Source organism: Ascaphus truei, chromosome 1 (genome assembly GCF_040206685.1).
Source record: "Ascaphus truei isolate aAscTru1 chromosome 1, aAscTru1.hap1, whole genome shotgun sequence".
NCBI lineage: Eukaryota > Metazoa > Chordata > Amphibia > Anura > Ascaphidae > Ascaphus > Ascaphus truei.
The window spans coordinates 368,783,882-368,800,682 of NC_134483.1; the positions used below are offsets into that span (position 1 = coordinate 368,783,882).

General features: G+C 47.5%; 1 long non-coding RNA gene across 1 annotated transcript; it reads right to left on the bottom strand.

Moving 5' to 3' along the window:
• Window positions 1–673: 673 nt before the first annotated feature.
• LOC142471141 (uncharacterized) lies at window positions 674–16,345 on the bottom strand. The gene is made up of 3 exons (XR_012789369.1): window positions 16,183–16,345; window positions 3,997–4,184; window positions 674–743 (listed from the first exon to the last, which is right to left on the bottom strand). It is a non-coding gene; the product is annotated as an uncharacterized LOC142471141 (long non-coding RNA).
• Window positions 16,346–16,801: the final 456 nt, after the last annotated feature.

The window sequence follows — 16,801 nt, forward strand, 5'->3', positions numbered from 1 at the left end:
CTGCAACAAGAATCTCCACGTGTCCCTAAGGAATCAGCAAGTGCAGCTAAATATGTAGGGCTATTGGCAAGAGAGGCAGGAGTATTCAGACCGACTAAGGAAGTGACATTATTCGCTCCGTCGAGGTCCGCGCAACCTGACAGAAGAGGCTGAGGCAGACCAGAGACATTAGAGGGTCTCAAATTCTATGTGGGAAATTGGCTAAATACGCAAACTGCTCCTAACTGACTACTGCACATGCCTAAAACCTTAATCTGTTTGTGAGTGTTCTTAATCTCTGTTATAATTCTGTTGAAAGTAAACTGTTTTGCACTATGTACTGTATTTCCCTTTTTGTATTCTGGGGCATAATAAGACTACACAAAGCATACAAAGTATCCAGTGTTATTGTGATGAGCTTGAAAACCATCTATCTTTGTAAGTGCATTGGCAACTTTCTTAAAACAAATGTTCTTTATTTGAGATACAGTACACTGTATTGCACTATATTTTTTCTTTTATCACAAAAGTTATGCTCCTGCTTGTTTCGGGAATTAATATGGAAACGTCTTGGAAAGTCTTTTCTATGATGCAGCATTTCATTTAAGGATTGTATTATATGAAATAATATTTCAAAATAAATATAATAAAAGTTGTTTGCGCTTGTCTTTTTTTGTGTTCATTACAATATGTACCTCATGTTGATTCCCCCTCTCTTCGTATTTGTTCATTTAACCACTTCACAGTTCGCTCCTTGATGTAAACTGGTTGAAACAGAGAGGGAAACATGAAGATAATGGAACTTTGCAGTGACATGGCCTTAGTGCCAAAAGGGCAGAAGCTTCTACTGCCATACGCATTCCAGCACTCAAGAGGTTAACTGAAAAAGCATAGATTTTTCATTCATAGTCCCTACAAAATCTAGGTGTGTAACAAGCTTAGCACATAAATGTCGAAGTTACTCGTAGCACACATATATTGATATTTTGTATGTTGCGCAGACCTTTCTATTTTTGTTTGTCTATCTTGCCCCGCTCAGAGCACTGCTTTTTGACATTAATATATATACTATACATATGATGTGAGGGTGGGTTTTTGGGGTTCTGGAGCTTGATGGGTTATGCAACTGTTGTTGCTTGGAGGTGTGGCCCCTCCTCCCCATGTTTAAAGCTCGCCCTGCCCCACTTTCCAATTAGCAGTTTTTATCATGATCCTGTGAATCACAGACCCAGTGGTCTTTCTCCCTCCAGCAGGAAAGAGAGGTGCATGAGAATTGTGCTAGGTAGTGTTAGGACCTGCAGATTGGTCATGCCGTGACGTGGCTGCAGGCTTGTAACCTTTTGGACAAAGGGTTTAACTAAATGACCCTTACTCATGAGCAGATAAGCACTGAGGTATTGCACAATATGTTATGTAATTTTGTATGTTGCGCTGGCCTTTCTGTTTTTGTTTACACATATATGGATATGTTGTATATCTATTTAAAACAAAAAAAATATTTTAAAAACATTGATATATTTGCCTAATATTTAGGGAGTAATAATGTACATGAATACCTCAAGCATTAAATCGTTCAATTTCTCATTAAAACAGTATATTAGATGCTATAGAAAAAAAAAAAAGAAATAACAGTTTGGGAGTTGTTATACAGAAAAATAATATAATTGTATAGCTGCACATCACAGAATAAGGAGTTACTGAGAAATGCATGGTTATTCAGCCCACTAAAGAAAAAAAAGAAAGATCACTGTACTTTTGTACGCCTTAGCATGAGACAGTACATGACGTGTGCAGGGCCTAGGACACATCTTCCCTCACTTTGAATAAAATAAACATGCAATGCTCCTTTTGGTAAACAAAGCCACTGATTTATTTAATGTGACCAAGAAACAGAATACCTTATCATGCTACCGACAGTGATTGTAAATCCATGGTGCTGCTGCAACAAATTACACTCACTTCTGTCATTATAATATCATGAGATATTATGTATTTTAATCCATCTGGTGCTACGTGGGATTAATGGTGCAACAATTTGTGTTTAAAAATACAATGTGTTGGGTTCATGACAGGTCAAGACATTTTCTGGGTCTGTGCTGGGGCCTCAAAGATAACTTAATTGGGGAGGGCTATCATGAAAGCCCACAAAAGTGACACATGTGGGGTTTAGGTCTTAAACGCTTACCAGATACTATTCTAAGATAAAAAGATTTAAAAAAAAGGAGAGAAGTGCACACCTCATAGTACAGTATTATCTTCTTCACTAGACACAAAGAATAAAAATGCACTTAGAAAATCTGTGCATCATGATCAATGAACAGAAATGCTGTTGGGGTCTCTGTAGTCCAGGAACAGTTTAGGCAGGTAATCACTCAATCTTGTTGACGTGTCCGCCAGACTGGTCCGTACGGTAGCACCTTTCTGCTGTCCCAGTGCTTCCACACCACTTGAGCGATGTGCCCTGGGTGGCTTTTGGTTGGCTGCTATTGAACTGTGGGTGTAGCAGGAACTGGCGTGCAGGAGAAACAGTGGAGCCTGTGGTGTTTGTTCCTGCTCAGACCATCCTCCGTGCTCATTCCTGAGATGGACGTCTGTGTCGAGGTAATGTCACAACGTATCGACTTGGTGAAGCAGCGGCGCTTCGCTCACGTGGTGCAGAAGCACCGGGACAGCAGAAAGGTGGTGCTGGACAGACCAGTCTGGCGGACGCGTCAACAAGATTAAGTGATTACCTGCCTAAACTGTTCCTGGACTACAGAGACCCCAACAGCATTTCTTTTAGTTCCAGGTATACAACAGGGAGTTCAGGCTGTCCCCGCAGCCAGGCTATCTGCAACCTGTTTCCACGCAGGTTGAGAGGAGAATGACAGCCTTGAAGAAATCTGCTGTCTTCCTTTTAAACCTCCCCTTTCCAATCAGCTAGCAAACCTGCCAGCTAGGGTGTGGTTCTTTTGGTCTGCTAAAGTGAGAAAGTTTTTTAACCTCTGGTATACTCACTTATATACCTCCCCCTCAGAGTGTTGCTCCTCACACACTCATTTTTGAGAAAAAAAATCTGCATTTGCATTTGTTGTACCCGGAAGGAGAAGGGTTGAAGGGAGAGGAACAAGCGCTTGACCCTGGGGTGTGTGTCCTTTACTGTATGAAGCCATTTTTGGGAAGCATGATCTGTGACCAGGGTAAATGTGCTACCCAGGAGATAATACTTGAGTGCTAATACTGCACCCCATCACCGCTAAACACTCCTTCTCTATTACAGAGTAGGCCTGTTCTCTTTTTAAGAGCTTCTTACTAAGGTATATGACTGGATACTCTTCCCCATCTACTTCCTGAGACAAGACGGCCCCTAAACCTACTTCTGAGGCATCTGTCTGAAGAATGAAGGGCTTCTCAAAGTCTGGACTCTGTAAAACTGGTTCTGAACAGAGTATCTTTTTCACTCCCTGAAACACCTCCTCACATTGTACTGTCCACTGGACTTTATTGGGTGTCACGTTTCTTATTAGATTGGTGAGGGCACAAACACCAGATACCCAGTAAGCTAATTTAAGCCCCAAAAGTTACCACAAAATATATATATGTATATAAATGTCAAAAAGGACTGCTACTGGGTATGTCAATATATACTAAAAACAAACACAAACAGAGCCCATTGCTACATCCAATGGTACAAATACAACGTGAAATACCTATATATCTCTTGAATAAAAGGGTCATTTAGTTTAACACTTTAGCCAAAGCATTGTAAGCCTGTGAGTCCCTCCAAGGCATGACCATAATTCACAGGTCCAAACACTGATTAAAATTCGTAATAACCTGTACAATACTAGGAAGAATGATTCTAATTGATCTGTTATAACCAGCTGCATGGTTGTAAATCTGATTGAAATTCTACTCTACTCCACTCACTCCGTGACCTTTCTATCATCACCAATTTGAGCATGTTTTCTTGTTCTTTTTCTACTACTCCCCTTCATTTTTCAGAAATTCGGTAAGATCTTTATTTCACTTTCTTACCTGATTCTGTTTCGACATGGTGTGCCATCAGATGTGTTTTCCCTGGCAATTGAGAGAACACATCAAAAAATTGTTCCACGATCTTTCGTGCCTGTACTTTCTGTTCCAAGGACAGATTCTCCCCCAGTTGGACACTCACTTTTTCCTGCCAGGGTCTACTTGTGGTCCCAAGTCTAACTCCTTCTCTCCTATTGAGACAAAAAAACTCTCTTGAGCTTTCCAGGGCTTCAAACGATTTATGAAACATTTGTTTTTCTTTTCCCTGGCTGCAATATTTCGTAGTCTACGGGTCCTACTTTTTGTGCTAGCTCAAAGGGTCCTTGCCATTTTACCAACGACTTCAACTCTGTAGTCAGAAGCAGAAGCAAAACCCTGTACCCTGGCTGAAATTCTCTTGTGCGAGCTCCTCTATTATAATTCCATTCTTGTGTTATTTGTGCCTCTCGCAAATTTTCCTGTGCAAATACCCCTAGATTTTTTAACCTTTCTCTTAGTTTTAATACATACTGTACTACATTATTTACCCTTGGTATATGTTCTTCCCACATTTCTTTTACCAAATCCAGGATTCCTCTTGGTTGTCTTCCATAAAGTAACTCAAAAGTTGAAAACCCTTTGGAAGACTGGGGGACTTCCCGAATGGCAAAGAGAAGAGGTGGAAGCAGTTCATCCCAATGACGTGTCTCAGTGGATATAAATTTCCTTAACATATTGTTAAGCGTCTTATTAAACCGTTCAACTAGTTCATCTGTTTGCGGATGATAAACCAAGATCCGTACCGACTTCAATTTTAACAGACCACAGACGTCCTTCATGAGCCTGGACATAAACTTTGTTCCCTAGTCTGTTAAAATTTCAGTTGCAAACCCCACTCGGGAGAAGACCTTAATTAGTTTGGTTGCTGCAACCTTAGAGGATGTTGTTCTAAGCGGAATAGCTTCTGGGTACCTTGTAGAATAATCTACTATGATGAGTATATACTGGTACCCTGCAGCACTTTTTTCCAGGGGACTGTGAGGAATCGGGGAGCGCGTCCCTTGCGGTGCGTTCCCTCCTCGCTTACCTATAGTACTCCAGCGGCAGCTGCCGAAGATTCACCCCCCGCTGATGTGCGCATCACTGTTCCTGTTACAGAGCGTGCGCGCACCCGCTCCTTCTATGCATGGTCACTGAGCATAGCTCCGCCCCCTCGGGACTCGCCGCACCTCCGCTGTGCGCGGTGCACGTGCATGACGGCGTGCAACGAGTCCCAGCTACGTGTCAAGCTTTGCTATGAGCCATTGTCTCCTGCAGCTTATCCTTGGCATCTGCGGAGGCACCACCTCTGCTCCCTCCCCTACTGGTTCCTGTCTCCCATATAAGACTGCCTCTTCCTGGCATACCTGGCTGAACATAGACTTTGTGTAGCCTTGTGTGTGCCTGGCTTGTCCAGCCCTGTCTTGCTTTGTTTTCTACAGTTACCTCTCGTGTACCGACCTGGCTTTGCATTTGGACTCTCTCTGGCTCTTTACCCCTGGCTTACGGATAACGACTACATGTACCTCTCCTACCCTTGGAACCTGGCGAGTATTGGATTAACCCTTTTTCTTCATACCCAGACCCAGCAACGCTACAAACCACCTACTGAGCCCGCCTTCACTTCTGTGGGTGGGTGGAATTGTCCTTCTCACCTCAGTGTCTGGGTCAGGTCTTGTCTGTGGGCTCGCACAAGCGTCACAGGGACCAACAATATCCACAGCTATCCTTTCGAAAGGGTCTCTACTATTGGGATAGGCACCAAAGGGACCTTGGTGTTCTCCTTTGGGGCAACCATCTGACACTTAAGGCATGAATCACAGAGGTCCTTTACGGCTCTATAAATTCCTGGCCAATAGAACTGTGCCATAAGGCGGATTCAGGTTTTTTTCCTTCCCAGATGACCTGAACTAGGAAAAGTATGAGCTAAACGTAATACCTCTTTTTTTATAGGGTCTTGTCACTAACAGTTGCATTTGTATCTTTTGAGTTTGCTTCTCTTTCTCAACTCGGTATAAGAGATCATTATGCAACTCAAAATGAGGAAAAATACTGACCCCCTGTGGGTTTATTACTTCCTTGTCTACCACTACCACTTGGTCATATGCCCTGCTTAAGGAATAGTCATTTTTTTGTTCTACCAGAAAATTTGAAAACCCAGACAACATCTCAGCCTCCAATGAGGGAGGGTTATCTACTCCCTGCCCCTTCACCTTTTCGAAACACATTTCTGACTAGTTTAGGGTGCCTCTAACCCTTGGGCGGTACCAACTCTTACAATGTGGGGGGGTTCCTTCTTGGGACCTCAGCATTTGTTGCACTAGCTGTTGTTGAGCCTGTGTCTGGTGAGCTGTTAGCTGTAGGAAAAACTGCTGCTGTGCAGCCTGGTTTTCAGCCTCTCTCTGCTGTTGGGCGGCCTGTTGTTGCTGCTGTTGGGCGGCCTGTTGTTGTTTCTGTTGGGTGGCCTGTTGTTGCTGCTGTTGGGCAGCCTGTTGTTGCTGCAGTATCAGGAACTGTTGTTGCTGTACAGACCAGTTTTCAGCATCTCGCTGCTGCTGGGCAGCCTGGTTTTCAGTCTCTCGCTGCTGTTTGGAGGCCTGTTGTTGTGACAGTATCTGGAACTACTGTTGCTGTGCAGCCTGTTCAGCCCATTGTGCGGCCTGGTTTTCCACCAGATACTGTATCAATTTTTCCATCTCCATTTTAATAACTTCAGGTGTGTTCTATATACTGACCAGAGGAGGCGCACTTCGGACACCTTGTGTGACGGAACGGCAATGTCGGTATGGTCAGAAAAGAGCTTAAACATCACTTTCTTGCAATGAAAATTGCTTTATTTCCCTTACCAGGGAATCAGGTTGTAGTTGCACAGAGAATAAAGCAATGAAAATAAATGGCATAAGTCTGCAACAAAACAATAGTCCTTAGTTCCAGGTATACAACAGGGAGTTCAGGCTCTCCCCTCAGCCAAGCTCTCTGCAACCAGTTTCCTCGCAGGTTGAGAGCAAAATGACAGCCTGGAAGAAATCTGCTGTCTTCCTTTTAAACCTCCCCTTTCCAATCAGCTAGCAAACCTGCCAGCTAGGGTATGGTTCTTATGGTCTGCTAAAGTGAGAGAGTTTTTTAACCTCTTGTATACTCCCTCACAGCTTCTCTCCTTTTGTATATTTTTATAGTGCTATTGTGGAACACCTAGGTTGCCTCCTGTTTTGAAGATAACAGCACCCTCAGGATTGGACTTTATACTCTATGGTTTTTATTTATATTTTCTTAATATATTGTGTATCATGTAATATGTGGTATTAATTATTATTGTACATTTGCACATTAGACTGTACTAACCACATAGGTATTGCCCTTAGCGGAAGTTTGGTTTCATACCGGTATTGGTGGATTTTGTTTCATTATTTATCCCGATTATTATTTATATATATATATATTTTAATTATTTATTTACTGATCAGCTATTTAATACTATTGTCAGATACTATTCTGTCAGCTTCAAAGAAGCATCAACGTTTGTGAAGAATCACTGGTGCATTCCAGAGAGAGGTGACACACAGTTGAATGACATCATTAAAAATGAGACTATCATGTGATGTCATCTACTGTGTCTACTGAGAGTTACATGTGTGTATCCATGGCAAAGATTGGCATATAATGATTACAAACACACAGATACCAAGCTCTCATAAACCCCCCAAAACTACCACAATACATATATACATGTAGCCCTCTTACCCCCACCCTAAGTGAGATTGAGGTGGGTAGGTGTATCTGACTACTTATCAGTGTGGTGCTGTACCTGTTTGGCAACCAGGAGGGCTGAACTTCCACGGGGAACCTGGGGTGAATTACTCTTACTACTACTATATGGTGCAGCGCCTCCACCTGCGATGGCTCCCAGCAGAGCGGGAGTTGTTCCTCGCAGGACACATACAAATGAACACATACACTGGATGTAAAATAGCAATGGTCTTTACTATATGCAGAATGTAACTTAACACATACATCAGCAATACACAACAAGATATAGTACCACCCTCTGCCACTAGCTGGCAGCTATAACCTTGCCCCTAACTGGGCTATAACCTCCCTAGCCCCTAACTGGGCTATACCCTTACACCCCCTTCCCAACCCCGTGTCCAAAGAGTCCAAGCCCACCCAAGTGTGTGAACAGGCCTGTCACATGTGAGGAGCAAGTTAAAGTTGGTGCACGTGTGGAAGGTTGTACAGGCATACCCCGCATTAACATACGCAATGGGACCGGAGCATGTATGTAAAGCGAAAATGTACTTAAAGTGAAGCACTCCCTTTTTTCCACTTATTGATGCATGTACTGTACTGCAATCATCATATACGTGCATAACTGATGTAAATAAGGCATTTGTAACAGGCTCTATAGTCTCCCCGCTTGCGCACAGCTTCGGTACAGGTAGGGAGCCGGTGTTGCTGTTCAGGACATGCTGACAGGCGCATGCGTGAACTGCCTTTTGCCTATTGGGCGACATGTACTTACTCGTGAGTGTACTTAAAGTGAGTGTACTTAAAGCGGGGTATGCCTGTAAATACCTGCCCAGGTGTCTCTACACCTGGGTGTCATCGCAAAGGGTCTACCGGCGCCGCTTGGTCCAGCGCTGATCTGTACCTTCGCATGGGATGGGGTCCAGCCGGACGTCCCACCTTAAGGACAGTCTCTGGATCAGCAACACAGCACACAGGAACATGCAGCAAACCCTTTCACTGGGTCCCTGCACTAAAGAACTGCAGCAGGGCCTCTCTCTCTTCCTGCACTAAGGAACTGCACAGGTACTGTCACTAGGTCCCTGCCTATCACACAGCTGAAGAGGCACAGTCCTTACCTAAGGGACTGTCCCTATGAACACCCACCCTCACTAGTGGGGAGTCAGGGCCTCAACTCTAGCCTGGGGATTTCTGGCCTACGGCAGAAGCTCGCAGCTCTCTGCCCCCCTTCTTTCCCCTTCTGTGTCCTCAGCCTGACTGCACAATCCATGTCTGCACACAACATGGTATCTCATTTGCAGCATGAGAATCTGTCAGCCTTAGTGGCTATCTGACTGCATGTGACAGGGATCATAGGGCATTCCCCAGAGGCTGCTGGGAGATGTAGTCCACTCAGGACCTCTTTCCTATGGGGACCGCATGCGCGATCTCTATTGCGCATGTGCGAAGCTGTAATGGCCGCCGCTACGCTTAACTGCGCCTGCGCAACCTCCCAGAGCTCCTGCACACTTGTAATGGCCACCGCTACCCTTGCCAACCTCTGCGCATTGCGCGAACCTCGCGCCACAACCAAGATGGCGGCCCCACCGGGAGAGTTGTTCCTCGCAGGACACATACAAATGAACACATACACTGGATGTAAAATAGCAACGGTCTTTACTATATGCAGAATGTAACTTAACACATACATCAGCAATAAACAACAAGATATGGTACCACCCTCTGCCACTAGCTGGCAGCAATAACCTTGCCCCTAACTGGGCTATAACCTCCTTAGCCCCTAACTGGACTATACCCTTACATACATATACACAGTGTTCGACAATCCTATACATTTACACGCCCGGGGCGTGTGGATTTAACCCCCGGGCGAGTAAATATTGGCCAATGCAGCACACGTGTTTGTTTTTTAAATTTCCCTGCTCGCGCTGAAATTTTCCCGCTCGCGCTGCCTGAAACAAAAAAAAACTCCCCCTACTTGACTGCTGATTGGCACGCGCTCTCAGGCTTTGTGGGCGCGCGGCCAGGCTCTATATGAGCCGGCCCCCAACGAACGGCCATTTTCTCTGGCCGGAGATCTGTTGGAGAGTACGAGAGTAAGTACTCTCCAATCCTCCATCCCCTCTGCTCCTTCCCTGCAGTTCCCCCTTACTCCCCCCAACCCCCGATACCCGCGTGTGGCTGGATATGGTAGCGTGGGTGTTCCCCCTTCTCTCCCCGGCCCCCGCTTACCCCGGCTTCCCGCGCGGGGCGGAGTTGTGCCCTCTGGCTTCCCGTGCCACTTCCCGCTTGTGGGTGTTCCCCGCTTACCACGGCTTCCCGCGATACCCGCGTGGGGCTTGTGATGGTAGTGGGGGTGTTCCCCGCGATAACCTTGGGGGCGGGTTATGGTAGTGGGGGTGTTCCCCACTTACCCCGGCTTCCAGCGCCACATCCCGCTTCCCCTGATCCCCGCCGGGGCTGGAGATGGTAGCAGGGGTGTCCCCCCCTTACCTACTTTGTCTCCGCTTCTCCACTGTCCCGTGGCTGTCCATGTAGGGCGGGAGATGGTCAATGGGGGGGGGGGGGTGCGAGCGGGGCAGTGGTGGTGGTGCTCGGTCGCGCGGCCTTTCCTCTTCTTCCCCCTGTCGTGTGTGTGTGTGTGTATGTGTGTGTGTGTGCATGCATGAGAGAGAGAGTGTGTGTGTGTGTGTGCATGCATACATGGTAGAGTGTGTGTGTGTGTGTGTGTGTGTGTGTGTGTGTGTGTGTGTGTGTGTGTGTGTGTGTGTGTGTGTGTGTGTGTGTGTGTGTGTGTGTGTGTGTGTGTGTGTGTGTGTGTGTGTGTGTGTGTGTGTGTGTGTGTGTGTGCATGCATGGGAGAGTGTATGTGTGCATGCATGGGAGAGTGTGTGTGCATGCATGGGAGAGTGTGTGTGCATGCATGGGAGAGTGTGTGTGTGCATGCATGGGGGAGTGCGTGTGTGCGCATGCATGGGAGAGAGTGTGTGTGCATGCATGGGAGAGTGTGTGTGTGCATGCATGGGAGAGAGAGTGCATGGGTGTGTGTGTGCATGCATGGGAGAGTGTTTGTGTGCATGGGTGTGCGTGGGAGTGTGTGTGGGTAGGATACCAGAAGTGTCACATCACCCCACCCCCCAATCACCCCACCCCCCAATCGCCACCCCACCCAATCACCCCATCACCCCACCCAGTCACCCCACCCAGTCACCCCACCCAGTCACCCCCTCACCCCACCCAGTCACCCCGTCACCCCACCCAGTCACCCCACCCCAGTCAGTCACCCAGTCACCCCGTCACCCCACCCAGTCACCCCGTCACCCCACCCAACCACCCCACCCTGTCACCCCCCCATCAGTCACCCCCCGTCAGTCACCCCCCCCAGTCAGTCACACACCCCAGTCAGTCACACCCCCCAGTCAGTCACCCCCCCCAGTCATTCACCCCCCCCCCAGTCAGTCACCCCCCCCCAGTCAGTCACCCCGCCGTCAGTCAGTCACCCACTCACCACTCACCCCTGCCCCAGTCAGTCACCCAGCCAGTCAGTCACCCCCGCCCCAGTCAGCCAGTCAGTCACACCCGCCCCAGTCAGTCATCCCCGCCCCAGTCAGTCACCCAGCCAGTCAGTCACCCACCCTCTCTCTGTGTATCACCCACCCTCTGTGAGTGTCACCCACTGTTTCTCCCCTCTGTGTCTCCCCCCTCTGTGTCTCTCCACTCTCTCTCCCCCCCACACTCTCTATCTCCCCCCCACACTCTCTCTCCCCCCCACACTCTCTCTCTCTCCCCCCCACAATCTCTCTCTCCCCCCCACACTCTCTCTCTCTCTCCCCCCCACACTCTCTCTCCCCCCCACACTCTCTCTCTCTCTCCCCCCCACAATCTCTCTCTCCCCCCCACACTCTCTCTCTCTCTTCCCCCCCACACTCTCTCTCTCTCCTCCCCACACTCTCTCTCTCTCTCCCCCCCACACTATCTCTCCCCCCCACACTCTCTCTCTCTCCCCCCCACACTCTCTCTCCCCCACACTCTCTCTCTCCCCCCACACTCTCTCTCTCCCCCCCATACTCTCTCTCTCCCCCCCACACTCTCTCTCTCCCCCCCACACTCTCTCTCTCCCCCCACTCTCTCTCTCTCTCCCCCCAGTCTCTCTCTCTTCCCCCCCCACTCTCTCTCTCTCCCCCCCACTCTCTCTCTCTCCCCCACACACACTCTCTCTCCCCCACATACACACTCTCTCCCCCCCCCCACACTCTCTCTCTCCCCCCCCCCCACTCTCTCTCTCTCTCCCCCCACACTCTCTCTCCCCCCCACACTCTCTCTCCCCCCACACTCTCTCTCTCCCCCCCACTCTCTCTCTCCCCCACACTCTCTCTCTCCCCCCCACACTCTCTCTCTCTCCCACACTCTCTCTCTCCCCCACACTCTCTCTCTCTCCCCACACTCTCGCTCTCCCCCACAGTCTCTCTCTCTCCCCCACACTCTCTCTCTCCCCCACACTCTCTCTCTCTCTCCTCCACACTCTCTCTCTCCCCCACACACTCTCTCTCTCTCCCCCACACTCTCTCTCTCCCCCACTCTCTCTCTCTCCCCCACTCTCTCTCTCCCCCACTCATTCTCTACCCACTCTCACTCCCCCCCACACTCTCTCTCCCCCACACTCTCTCTCTCCCCCACATACACACTCTCTCTCCCCCCACCCTCTCTCCCCCCCCCACACTCTCTCTCTCCCCCCCACACTCTCTCTCTCCCCCCCTCTCTCTCTCTCCCCCCACACTCTCTCTCTCTCCCACACTCTCTCTCCTCCCACACTCTCTCTCTCCCCCACACTCTCTCTCTCCCCCACACTCTCTCTCTCTCTCCCACACTCTCTCTCTCTTTCCCCCACACTCTCTCTCTCCCCCACACTCTCTCTCTCTCCCACACTCTCTCTCTCTCCCCCAAACTCTCTTTCTCTCCCCCACACTCTCTCTCTCTCTCCCCCACACTCTCTCTCTCTCTCTCCCCCACACTCTCTCTATCTCTCTCTCTCTCTCCCCCACACTCTCTCTCTCTCTGTCCCCCACACTCTCTCACAATCTGGATCTCTTATTTACCCTATATATCTTAACTGCCCTATACTACACCGAAATAACCTATACTGCTTTCTTCCAGATCTGACTCAAGCTTCACACGAAAGACATCGGAACCCCCCCTAACCCAGAAGACAGGTAGGGAAGACATCCCCTCCAATGTATAACATTGCAGGAATGAGGGTACCTGGACTTTGAGGGACTGCGGATCAGGTAAGATCCCAGGCGGGATTGCTGCTTTAGATATTGTGAAGCGCGGACGTCCAGACACTAGTTAAGGGGTTCAGGAAACTAGTCATTCACGGAGGTTGTTTGAACTGGGGCGCTCCCTAGGATTTGTGGCGGAGAAAGTGCTGCAACGCCTAAGCTATTCAAATAAATTGGAATATAGATATGTGATTGTGTACGAAGTGTAAAAGAGTATATAAAAATATATACTGGCCCTTTTTTGATTTCCTGGTTGCTGCTTGACTTCGGAGAAGGGAATCCCGTCTCCTTCTTAGCGTGGCAGTTGTGGTGTGGAACAGGTTCCTGACGAAGCTTATTGCGAAACATGTTGTTCCCTGCCGGAGCTCATTGAGAGAGGGACCCAGCACACTACAGGACATCCGGTGCAGATCCCCTCTTCCGGTTCCGCTGCCGGACGCGCCAGTGGGAACAAGAACGGAGGAGGAGACCGTGCAGGAGTGTACCGAGCGGCTGAGGCTGGGCCATTTTATTTGACTTCAAGTGTGAGTGTAGTCCTTGTGTTTGCTTTATTTCATTTTATTTCATTGTGTCTTATTTTATTTCATTGTGTCTTAGTATAATTTATTTCATTTTGTCATAGATTGTTCTATACTTTTTATGGTTCACCACATGTTTGCATTTCATATGCTTATGTCTCCACTGTATACCCATTAAAGACTTTTTTTATTGTTGTTAACCCTTGTTGGCATACACTCCTTTTGGTCATCTGGGAAACGGGGAGAGGAGACACTCACACACTACACCCATCGGGGGATAACTCTGCCGAGACAACCCAGACACCATCCATACAGGACATCACCCTCTGAGGACAAGGACTCACATCAGGCCGTGTGAGTTTTATGTATATTGAGACTCCAGCATATGAGTCTGTAATAAATCCACTACAGTCAGCGTTGAGGGAGAGACACCACACAAGCCCGTGTGAGTCACTGAATCCATAATTTTATGTATTCTTTGATTAGTTAAAGTGGAAAACCAATTATCAACCCCTCCAGCATTATCCTCCTCCTTGCTCCCACCCCCTGCCCTCACCCCCCTCCCCCTTTCCCCCCCCCTCTTCCCCCATCCCCCACATGTGTATCTAATACACTGAGATTTTAATTCTTTTTTATCCATATCCTTTTATTTCATTCGGTTCCATCGACATCGGGAGGCCCGTGAGGTTTGCGCTGACTATCTTCACACCACAACTAGTCATTCACACCTGGCTTTTATTTCTAGATCCAACATTTACACACACACACACACACACGTAACAAGGACTAATTGTAGTATAATGTAATACAATAAATACATTTATGTCAAAAACGAATGTTCTGACTAGGAATTTATAAAATGTATTTTATTTATATATTTTATTTTAAAGCGGGGTTGGGGGCGGGACTAGGGGCAGAGTTGGGGGCGGCACTAGGTGGCGAGTAGATTTTTTGGTTGGGCGAGTAGATTTTTGGGTGATTTGTCGAACACTGCATATACATATATATGTGTGTGTGTGTGTGTGTGTGTGTGTGTGTGTGTGTGTGTGTGTGTGTGTGTGTGTGTGTGTGTGTGTGTGTGTGTGTGTGTGTGTGTGTGTGTGTGTGTGTGTGTGTGTGTGTGTGTGTGTGTGTGTGTGTGTGGTCAAAAGGAGTACTACTGGGCGTGGCTAATTGTCAAAAACAAGAAACAAAGAGGTCCAGAGCAATATCCAATGTGACAAAAATACACAGTGAAATACCTATATATCTCTTGATAAAGGGTCATTTAGTTAACCCTTTGGCCAAAGTGTATAAGCCTGCAAGCTACTTTCAAGGCATGACCACAATATCACAGATCCTAACCCTAACTGATTAAAATCCTTATTAACCTCTATAATTAGAGGAAGGATGGTCCTGGCATTGAACCTGTTGCAACCAGCTGCATGAAAAGAAAACCTGCTTACCTGGATAGTGGGGAGGGGTGAGCTTTAAACCCTGGGTGGAAGGAGCTACTAACCTCCAAAACAGCTGAGACCAGCTGGACAATGTTAACAAACACACAGATACCCAGCAAGCTCTCAGAAACCCCCCAAAATTACCACAATATATATATATATATATATATATATATATATATATATATATATATATATATATATATATGTATATAAGTGTCAAAAGGAGTGCTACTGGGCGTGGATAATTGTATAAAACAAGAAACAAAGAAGTCCAGAGCAACATCCAATGTGTCAAAAATACACAGTGAAATACCTATATATCTCTTGAAAAGGGTCATGTAGTTAACCTCTGATTATAGAGGTTAATAAGGGTTTTAATCAGTTAGTGTTAGGACCTGCGATATTATGGTCATGCCTTGAAAGTGGCTCACAGGCTTATACGCTTTGGCCAAAGGGTTAACTAAATGACAATTTTTTAAGAGATACTGTATATAGGTATTTCAATGTGTATTTTTGTCACATTGGATGTTGCTCTGGACTTCTTTGTTTCTTGTTTTATATAATGATTACAGACACACATGAGATCTAGCAGGTACTAAAGGACAGATATCCTTTTGTTACTCAAATTTAGGATTAAGACTTTTGTCATTAGTCATCAATCTCGCACCTGATTTATGACAGGGTGGGTTTGTTATTTCAATGGGGAAAAATTGTACATACGTCTGAGCAAGGGATTAGGAAAGTCAGGTTTTAACAGAGGTGTGTTTTTGAACCTATCATGTGATTTCTCACTTCAACACCAGTGACCTCTCTGGAAGAAAACCTATGACTTATGGTAATATATAGGGATTTCTGTTTAATTTTCAGACTGTTATTTTATGAAACTGTCCTTCCTTTACTTTAATTGTATGTTCTTGTAATCATTTTTTCTGTAGTCTCAGCACTGTATTTTTATATATATCAAAACATTTAATAAGTGATGCTTTGGGCTCTGAATGAACTTTTGCATGCTCGGAGAGAGTATTTACATTTTCGGACTGTCACGCTGTCCCAAACCACGGACAAGGAGGGTCCCCGGAACTGAAGTGAAAAGGGTAATACTTGCACCCACAGCTGCGTGGACACGCCTGGAAGGTGGATTGTAGGCGTCCAGAACTGCACGGGAGAAATGGTAAAAGTTCAGATACTCACCGGATAATTGGGAAGTTCCAGTAGAATAGTCGGTGCCGAGAGCCTTGGGTTTGGAGCCGGGAGGTAGGTAGGAATCCGTAAGCCGAGGTGGAGGGCTGGAAAGTTCGGGAGGTCAGAGGGCAAGCCAAAGGTCTAAATCCAGAGCGGGTCCACAGTCAAGCCAGTTCGGTACACAGGAGATCACTAGAAGACACAGAGACAAAAAGCACTAAGGCAGGCACGACCGTGGGTAACGCAGGTCACACAAAGCTATGCTCAGCCAAAGAAGGAATGGCTGACCAGGGTATAAATGGAGAGAGCCCAATGGGAAGAGGGGGAGGGACGGAGGAGCGGTCCCATTGGAGGCAGGGATAGGTAGGGAAAGTGCCACAGCTGATAAGCTTGACGCGTAGCTTGTGGGCGGTGCACACGCATCAGGCATATGCACCGAGCAGGGGAGGTGCGCGCGGCCTGAGCTGGGGGCGGGAGTTCCTCCCGCGGTAGGACAGAAAGGCCTGTGAGTGTGCGCGCGCATGCGCGCACCCTGTGGCGGCCACGGAGACCAGGGAGGAAGAAGGAGGGTCCCGCTTGCGGCGGAGAACCTGTGGAGCCGGAGCCGGAGAGCGCCGGGTAAGTTGCG